Here is a 10,536-nt window from a genome sequence, read left to right as displayed (position 1 = left end):
GAGGTGGTTTTTTGTTGTTTTTTTTTTTTTTTACTTTATTGAGAAACTTAAGACTTGGGTATATCAAATAAAGCCAATTTCTGGAGAAAGAAATCAAAACCCACAATAGGAAAAAAAAATGTCTGGGCCATAGCAGAACCCAGAGAATATACTTTTATAATTAAAAAGCTCTAGATGCTTCATAATTGACCTTTTGATACAAAATGACCTATTCAAGCTGCAATGGTGTTCTCAGTGTGGAGGTCCATAGGACAGACTAGGAAGTCTTCAAACGTTCAGCTGAATTCCATGAAAGATTATTTGGATTTTCATTTGTTTTCCTTGTCTAATAGCTAACAACAGCAACAGGGCCCACCTTCTGGGCTGCTTCTTTCTTGGCATAATGATCCTGTACAACTGCCACAGTCTCATTCACCATGGAGCAGAGAGACTCGGGGACCGAGAGACTTGAGGACTAGAGCATGCACAGCAGCTCCGAGTTGGCTGTCTTCAGCAGCACACCCGTGATCATGCAAACCAGGTTCGAATGCATTGTTTAGGTGAGCAGGAACAGACGTTCTCAGAGCATCTGCTTCTGTTCTTGGGGGCGGTGGCCGGGGGACGGGGATACTGAAGCCAGAATGGTGGCGGTCAGAGGCTCCTGCCCCTGTACATGGACTGCAGGCTGAGGCGCCTGCAGAGGCTGTATGGCAGAGTGTGGGTTGCAGACACTGGAGCCACAGCCAGATGAGCAGCAGGAGCAACTGCAGACCGAGGCGCAGGTTCGCCACTGCTGTGGGAACACCTCCAGACTGTCAGTCGGCCCTTGGTGGGCAGCACCAGCTCCACCAAAGTCCATAGCCAAGCCGTCAGGGCACTCAGATTCAACTCTCTGAGTGGTAGTAGCGGGGCCATGAGGGGCCGGAGCATTACCAGTTGGAGCTAGGTGGCGAAGAGTTGGAGGAGGCCCCAATGGGTGTATAGCTTTTGGCATTCCTTGGAAGCCTTGAGGTCTCCCACCTTGCTGCCAGAGCAGATTAGGCCTCATATTTGCCATCTGGTTATGTGTGCAATATGGAGGTCTTCCCTGAGCCTGTGGAACTGCTGGCACGAAGTAGCCACCAGCTGCAGGCTGGAAGTGGTTTAAAGTGGCATTGGCAGGGAGCGCTCTCACTACAGCCACCTGCTGCAAGTGCTGGTTGGTGAGGTGAGCCTTTCTCTTTTCCTTGCTCTGGGATAGGGCAGCATAGAGTGGCTTAGAGCCCACAATGCACCCATTCATTTCAGTGACTGCTGTGGTTGCCTCCTCAGGAGATGAGAAATAGATAAAACCAAATCCTTTGCTTCTTCCATCCTTCAGCATAACATTAGCACCGGTGATTGATCCAAAAGGAGGATTTTCTTTCCTTAATTTCCCATCATCAAAGGTGTCATCCAATTTCTTAAAGTAGAATTCGCACCCTGGTATTGACTAATTCTCTCATGTTGCAGCTGCTCAAATTTCCATTTTAATTCGGCCTGCCTTTCTGCTTTCTTCTGTGCATGGCCTACAAGTATGACCTTCCCACTGATTTCTTTTCAACTCATCTCTTCCGTGGCCTTATTGACATCCTTAGATTTCTGTAACTCACAAAGCCAAAGCCTTTGGATTTCCCACTGGGTTCTCTGATTACCTTGATAATTAGGGTCTTACCTGACTTGCTGAATGCTTCACCATATTTCTTATCATACCTCATAAAGATATGAAAGAAGACTCCCAGAACTGCTTCAAAAAGAGCAATTATGATGTGATATGAGTGTGTGAAAGAAGGAATAGTATTTTGAGGGAGATTAATGCTTTTAATTGTAATGACTTTTATATTTATACATATAATGGTTATTTTGATAAGCCTTTGAATACATTAATAGAGCTCAAGTATTCTCTTACTTATCCATGTAAATATGTTAACTATTTATTATGTGTCAGGCACTAATGTAGTGCTCAGGAAATAGTGCTGATCAAAAATGTCTATTCTTGGTGGAAAAGTCTAGACAAGGACTACTATATACATAAAATGTTATGACTATTTTCTCTATGTCAACTGCATGCTTAAAATACTGTCATTTCTTACATTTTAATTATATATTTATTATTCACGTTTTTCACTAAATGGTGAGTTCTGCAAAGATGATTCCATCATAACATTTTTATTTGTTTGTACCAGGAATTGAACTCAGGTCTTTGCACTTACCAGGCAGGCAGCAGAACCACTGAGCTAAATCCCTGGCTCTCAACTAACATTTTTAACTGAATAGTACTAATGCACTAAAAGATTATCCCAGGATGATTTCTAGAATCTTTGGTATTGCACATAGGATCATTGAAGTCCCAATTATAATTTGTTACTGCTCTAAATATTCTTTGTAATCCAGTAATGAAAAATTACTTTTAGTTTCTTAGACAAACCTTGTTTTTCTTCTGTTTAAACTTTACACAGTTTCCTCTAATCAACTGAGTTTTCTTGCAAATTCCTACTTTCCTCTCATTCAATTTCAATAATATGTTCATAATGCAATCTACGAATGTTGAATGTAAGCTTTTGAGGAACACAGATGCAGATGTTAGTTCTGAACATTTGACTACAAGAGTAGAGATGAGATGAACCTTTGATATTGCATCATATCATTGTGGTAGGCAGCTCTGAATAAACTGAGGAAGTTACTTTGAGCACACGAAGTAGAAATCAAAGATGGTGTCTATTAATGCCAGAGGAAAACAGTTCTTGCCTTTAAAGAATCCATTGTACAGTGGAAAAACAGAGAGGTTAATATTTGCATTGGAACACATACATTAGTGTATATCTGATCATATTTAAAATGATACATGTCAGGCCCTGGGGTGTATCTTAATGGTTCTGCCTCCTGCCTTCCAAGTGCAAAGTCCAGAGTTCAATCACCAGCACCAAAACAAAATAAAATGATATATGTCAAAGGAAAATAAGGAAGCAATAATTAAGAACATACCTTTCTCTAAATTATTAAAGTTGTATAAAAATGACTCTTTTAGATGCGGAAGATATACAGGAGAGTGTTAGAATTTGAAGAATAAGGATAGAGCAGAAAATATTTCCCAAAGTGACTAGGTGGAATAAAGAAGAAATGCTTGCCAAAACCCTACTGTAGTTTTACAAAAAAAAAAAAAAAAAAAAAAAAATACAAAAAAAAAAAAAAAAAGAAAAAAGAAAAAAAAGAAAACAAAAAAGTTGCATTCAATTATTTTGGACCTGCAGCTTGTAATTATGGGGCCATCCTTGTGAGAAACTTTGAAATTATAAATATAAAAGTAGATATAAATCAAATATTTACTGAATTAGGAAAGAAAGTATACAAATTGAAAAACAACACCAATGTCACAAAATTTAGAAAATACTATTTTAAAATATTTATTTTCAAAATGTAATTTATGTAAAACAAATATTCAAGTTTTAGTAAAAAATTTGGTGGGTTTTGACAAATGTATGAATTTAAATAACCACCAGGACAATCATGATATAAAATCTCTAGCAGCCAAAGATGTTCTCTTAAGTCTCAGTTCATTGCCACTCCTAAGGGCAAAATCTATTCTGACTTTTATGAATATAGATTTCTTTTGCCTGATCTTAACCTTAACAAAAGTATTACCCACCATTTGTTTTGTTTTTTGTTTTTGTATTTGTTTTTTGTTTTTTGTTTTGAGGCAGGGTCTCACTATGTAATTGAGACTGACCTGGAACTCACTATGTAACCCAGGCTGGTCTCGAATTCACAGCAATTCTCCTGCCTCAGCTTCCCAAGTGCTGGGATGACAGGCGTGAGCTACCATGCCCGGCTTCTGTAGCGTTTTATCATGAATATGTGTTGGATTTTGTCAAATGCTTTATCTGCATTGACATTGATGATCATATGGTTTTTATCCTTGGCTCTATTAATATAGTGTATTACATTTATCGATTTGCATATGATGTCCCTATATCCCTGGGATGAATACCACTTGCTCAGGCTGTATGATCTTTTAATGATCTTCTTCATTCTATATGTCAGTATATTATAAAGGATTTTTGCATCTATGTTAATTGGTTAGGTTGGTCTATAGTTCTCTTTTTCAGTTGGGTTTTTCTCTGCTTTGGGAATAAAGGTGATTGCTTCCAGGGATGAATTTGGGAATATTGATTCCCTTTCAATTTCATTGAAGAGTTTATACAGTAGTGGCAATATTTCCTCGCTAAATATCTGTAGAATTCAGCAGTGAAGCCATCAGGGCCCTGGCTTTTGTTAGTTGCTAAATTTTTAATTAAATTTTCAATTTCATTTATTTATATTGAATTGTTTATAATTTTTAGGTCATCTTTATTCAACTTTGGTAATTCATAGGAATCTAGGGATCTGTCAATATTTTCTGCATTTTCCATTTTATTGTGTTACAGTTTCTTGAAGTAGGTATTAACAATCCTCTGGATTTCTTCTGGTTCCATTGCAATTTCACCCTTTTCATTCCTATATGCATGGATTTGGGCCTTTTATTTCCATTTTTTGACAAGGTTGGCTAAGAGTTTGTCAACTTTGTGTATTCTTTCAAAGAACAAACTCTTGGCTCTGTTGATTTTTTTTTTTTTACTGTTCTTTTAATCTCCATTGTATTAATTTCTGCTGTGATCTTTATAATCTCCTCCTTGTATAAGCTTTTGGTTTCTCCTGCTCTTCTTTTTCTAGAACCATGAGGTTCAACATCAGGTCGTTTAATTGTACTCACTCTGTTTTCCTAATATTCAGTGCTATGAATTTCCCTCATAAGACTGCTTTCATTGTGTCCAATACATTTTGATATGTTGCATTTTCATTATCACTTAATTGCAGGAACTGACTGATTTCTTCTTTATTCTCCTCTGTGATCCATTGGTTATTCAGGAATGTCTTGTTAAATTTCATTATGCTTATGAAATTCTTGTGCTTTGTTTTGCTATTTATCTTTAATTTCATCACACAATGGTCTGATAATATACAGGAGATAGCTTTAATTCCTTTGCCCTTACTTAGACATGTTCTATGAGCAAGTATGTGGTCTGTTTTGGGGAACAACCCATGTGCAGCTGAAAAGAATGTGTATTCTGATTTTGTGGGGTGGAACACTCTGTAAAAGTGTTAAATTCATTTGTTCAAGAGTTTGATTAGTTCTAATACTTTGTTGTTTATTTTCTGTCCTGTAGATCTGTCTATTTGTGACAGTGGGTTATTAAGGTTCCCCATTACTATTGTATTAGTGTTAATTTGATTTTTCATGTCTGTTAGTATTTGTTTTATATAGTTGGGTGTGCACTAGTGTTTACGATTGTCATCTCTTCATTTTGCATTGTTCCCTTTACAAGGAGGTAGTGTCCTTCTATCTATCTTAATCAGTGTTGGTTTGAAATTCACTTGATCTGGAAAGAGCATTCCTAGTCCTGCTTTTGCGGGGGTTCCAGTCACATGGAGTATTGTTTTCTATCCTTTAGCTTTCAGTCTATGAATTTCTTTTTTAATTAATTTTAGTTTTGTATTAGCAGATTGTTGGATCTTTCTTCTTTACCCATTCTGGCATTCTATTTCTTTTGATTGGTGAATTGAGATCATTAACATTGATGTTATAACTGATATGTATTAACTTATCCTTGTCATGACAATTTCGTTTTATTGGATTCTCCCCCTTTGCATTTAATTTGTTGTTGTGCCTGGTAGATTCATTCTGCTGGGCTTCCTTGGTTTGTTGAAGTCCTATATGACTCACTTATCTGTATGTCAAATTGTTTTCCCCTACTTGGTAAGTTTTCTGCCATTACTTCTGTGAACCATTTTTATCATGTCATCTGCACTCTTTCTTGTTTCTTCATTGACTCGGATCCGTCTTATATTATTCTTCTTTGCATTATCTAGTGGGTGCTGGATTGATTTCTCATGGCCCATTACTATTTTTAAGAATTTTTTCTTTCCCTGCTCACTAATTGCAATCCTATCTTCTGTATCTGAGATTCTCTCCTCACATTGGCTCCTTCTGCTGTGTAAGCTTTCAATGCAGTTTTTAATCTCCTGGAAATCTATGCATCTGTTTTATAGACTCCATTTATTTCCTATGTTGAGATTCCATAATGCTCTTTAGCTCCTCTACTTTTTTTTAGCTGTGTCTTCTCTAGATTTATTAATCATATCTTGCACTATAAGCACAATCTCTGCTGTTATCTGGGAAATTATTTCTAAGTGCATATTTTTTAGATCCTCTTTTATTAACAGTTCAGGGAGTCCAGGTAATTGTGTCTCAGATTATTCTGTCTCATTTCCCTCTGGGATTGCCTTAGGTGATATGAAAGTCTGGTTTGTTTCTGTATCTTCTCATTTCAGCAATTGCAGTTTGCTGTGCCTCTTTTGAGACAACATTTTGCTCACTCAGTGGTTTTCAATTCTCAGAAAGCCACCAAGAGGCCTTTCCTCTGCTACTTACCATACACCAATTCCTGGGTTCAAACCACTGATGTTATGGAGTGTGTGCTTGTGCACCTGAGCAGATCTTTGCTGGACAGGCCTTGGCTGGGCAGGTTTGCCCCAGCTCTGGTTTTGGGGCTGATTCCTGGCTGCCGTCTGCCTGCAGCCACACTGGTATGGACCACACCACTGCTCCCAGAGAACTGTGCACACTCACTGATGTTATGGGGTGGACCTCTAAACCTGTGCGTCTCTTCAAATAGAGCTACTTTGCATATTCCTCATATGATATAATTTAAATCATTTTTAAATATATACATTGAGAATATGTTTCCTGAGTCTATGCTTAAGTTTTTTCTCACTTTTGTAGCATTTTTTGTGAGCAGATATTTAAATTTAATGAAGATCAATTTTCTAATTTTTAAACTTTCCCTATAAGATTAAGAAGACATTATTTTGTTTTCTCAAAAGGCAAAAAAAATTTTTTTTAGATTTTTTTTTGTCCATAATATAACCCATATGTTTGTTTATGATGTTAAGTAGTTGTCAAGTTTTTTTTCTCATATGACCATTTTTTGGCTCAGACAGAGTTTGCTGAGGGAACATTGCCATTCACTCTTGAAATGTCTCTATGTATTTGACAGATATAAATTTTCTATATATTTGGATAGTTATTTCTGGACTCTTTTCTATCTTTTTGCTCTATTAATCTATTAGCAAGTATACCCTTAATTTATTTAGAAAGTGTAGAGTAAGGGTTTTTTGTTGTTGTTTTGTTTCTCATTAACAATGTTAAATTTATTAAACCAAACAAGACATATTAAGAAAACTCTGCAAAAAATTTTACAGAATAATTCTATTTTGCAAAACTGCTGTCCTTGTTAGAATATATATGCCAAAGAAACATGCAAATATACAAATATGTATATTTTATAATTTTTAATTTATTGACATTAATATAATCTTCTGAATGATTTATTTTAATTTATATACATACAAAATTTTCACAAATAATTATATAATATTATCCATTACTGAATCATTTTGTATTGCAAAATTACCAAACTGTGATCCAGAGAGGTTATACCACATTCATTCTCACACACAATGTATGTGTGATCCTGTTTCTCAACATTGTTGCCAGCATTTAGTTTTCTCACTACTTTTCAATCCATTATAAGTATGTGATAATATCTCATTGCAGTTTTAATTTATTTGCTTAAATGGCTAATAAGGTTGAATAACTTTACATTTGCCTATTTTCATTTAAATAGCCTTTTTGACAAAATAACTGTGGCCTGAACATATCTTTTGCTCATGCTCTAATTAGATTGTTTGGCTTTTTACTGTTGTACTTTTAGAGTTCTTCAGATTGTAACTACAGTCCTATTTTCAGATATGCATTTTGCAGATATTTTCTCCCAGACCATAAGTTATCATTCACCATCTTCACATTTTATTTTCAGAGTAAAATTTTTAGTTTTGATGGGTCAAATTTATCATTTCTTCTATTTTTTAAATATTTTTTTCTTTTTATTGAGTTTATTGGTACAATCTAGGTAAACAATAGTTACATTCATTATTGGGATCCTATACCTTTATATAACAGGTCTTGATTCTCATATTTTCCCGTTGTCCCTGCCCTCCCTTCACCCCCTCCTCCCCTCCCCATTTACAAACACTTTATTTCCATCTTTTCAGTTTCTCATATTTTTTTCCTCTCTCTTATTACCTTTCCCCCACCCTTCCCACTTTCCCTACACCTTTAGCCCTTTACTTCCTATTTCACATTATTAATTATCTCATTAGGATCCTGTGTACTATTATAGTTTTTCACACCACAGAAACTATTCAGTATTTCAATTAGAAATCTCTGTATGAACATTAAAAATAGGGAATACTAAAATAAAACTAAAAAGGAAAGTAAAAGAGAAAAGGCAATGATGTAACACTAAAATAATCCTTAATTCTGAAGATGCAAATGGTCCCTTAACATATTTAAATTGCTTCTTGCTCTTGTAGTCTTATGTTATTCTTTTTTTCATTATTTAGAGAATACTTTATCAGTTTCTGTAATCAAATCCATGTACATATGACCTTACATATTTAGTACTGTGCATTACCCCTGTACAAATGGAAAAAAAATAAAAATAAAAAATTAACATTTCTAAACCAATATGGCTGTCCATTTCTATACAATGCCAACTCAACACAGTAAATTGAGATAACTTTTTCCAAAGTTGACAGCACTGTTAAAGTTTCCCAAAATTCAATTTATATGTATATGCAAATATATATATAAAATATTTATATCAAAAGACTCCCCTGTACAAATGGAAAAAAAATAAAAATAAAAAATTAACATTTCTAAACCAATATGGCTGTCCATTTCTATACAATGCCAACTCAACACAGTAAATTGAGATAACTTTTTCCAAAGTTGACAGCACTGTTAAAGTTTCCCAAAATTCAATTTATATGTATATGCAAATATATATATAAAATATTTATATCAAAAGACTAATAATAGCAGTATGTTATTCATCAATAGCAGCAACAGCTTTTCCAGGTTCTGCAGTCATCTGAACAAAATTATAGACATTCAGCACATTTCATTAAATAAAAAAGAAAGAAAAGAATAATATCCAGAAAACAGCAAAGTTCTGTTGCTGTTGTGGTACCTGGCACCATTTTTTTTTATTAGCATCTTACTCATCATCTGGAAAGAGAACATTCTAGAGTAATATCATTAAATACAGCTCTGATAAAGCATGGACACTACTATATATCATAAAGCAGGTACAAGATATTTTACATTCACAGAGGTATGATACAGTACCGTCCTACATCAATAATACTAGAATGTTTTGGTTTGAAATTGCTTTCTCTGCAAATAAAGATTGATGCCCCTGTTTTTTTCTGGGCCCCTGTCACATGGAGAATTGTTTTCTATCCTTTCACTTTTAGTCTATGGGCTTCTTTTTGCCCTAGGTGTGTTTCTTGTATACAACATATTGTTGGATTTTGCTTCTTATTCCATTTGCCAGTGTATTTCTCTTGATTGGTGAGTTGAGACCATTGACATTGCTGGTTATAACTGATATGTACTGACTTAGTATTGACATGTTATTGGCCCTTTGTTGACTCTTTTTACTTTTTCACCTTCTCCTTTCAGTTTCTTGCCTTGCCTATTTGATTTGCTCTGTTGGGCCTCATGGTGTTGTTGCCTTCATTGTCTTTTTCTAGGATCTTGTTTAGAATTGCTTGTAGTGCTGGTTTAGTGTTCATGTAGTTTCTCAGGTGTTCTTTGTCATGGAAGTGTCTTCTTTCCCCATCCATTTTGCAAGAGAGTTTTGCAGGATACATCAGTCTAGGTTGGAGGTTGTTTTCTTTTAGTACTTGAAATAGCTCATTCCAGGCACTCCTTGCCCCAAGGGTTTGTGTTGAAAAGTCTGTTGTGATTCTGATGGGCTTTCCTTTGCATGTGATTTGTTCCTTTTCTCTTACTGCTTGTAGTATTTTATTCTTCTGTTGGGTTTCTGGGATCTTGATTATTATATGTCTAGGTGTAGATTTTTTTTTTGATTGTGGCTAGTTGGGGTACTATATGCCTCAATTATCTGAATGTCAAATTCCTCCCCTCTGTTTGGGAAGTTTTCTGTCATTAATTCTGCAAACAGCTTTTTTGAGTCATTTGTCTTTTCTCCTGCTACTTCATGTATTCCTATCAGTCTTATGTTATTCTTCTTTGCATCATCTAGTTTTTGGATCAATTTCTTCTGATCTCTTATTTTTTTTAAGAGACCTCTCTTTTCATGGTCACTGACTGCAATCTAATCTTCTATTTCTGGGAGTCTATCTTTGCATTCTTTTATTCTGTTGAGTACACTTTCAATGGAGTCTTTAATCTCCTGGATATCTGTTGGAATCTGTTTTATGAATTCCATTTCTTTCCTATGTTGGTTGTTTATTTTTTTCATTCCTTTCTTATCCTGGGCCTTCATGGCTTCTATCGTGGTCCTGAGCTCATCTATTTTTTTGTCAGTTTCTGCTCTAGAGTCTCGAATCACGACTTCCATTTTGCTCTCT

The 10,536-nt window shown here is 35.2% G+C and overlaps 1 pseudogene; it reads right to left on the bottom strand.

The window, feature by feature from the left end:
- Positions 1-325: 325 nt before the first annotated feature.
- LOC104871834 lies at positions 326-1,715 on the bottom strand (annotated as a pseudogene).
- Positions 1,716-10,536: the final 8,821 nt, after the last annotated feature.

Source organism: Fukomys damarensis, unplaced genomic scaffold (assembly GCF_012274545.1).
Source record: "Fukomys damarensis isolate Sample0158 unplaced genomic scaffold, DMR_v1.0_HiC HiC_scaffold_36, whole genome shotgun sequence".
In the NCBI taxonomy this organism is placed as follows: Eukaryota; Metazoa; Chordata; class Mammalia; order Rodentia; family Bathyergidae; genus Fukomys; species Fukomys damarensis.
The sequence above is the reverse complement of the archived record's forward strand: the minus strand, read 5'-3'. Positions and strand labels throughout refer to the sequence as shown.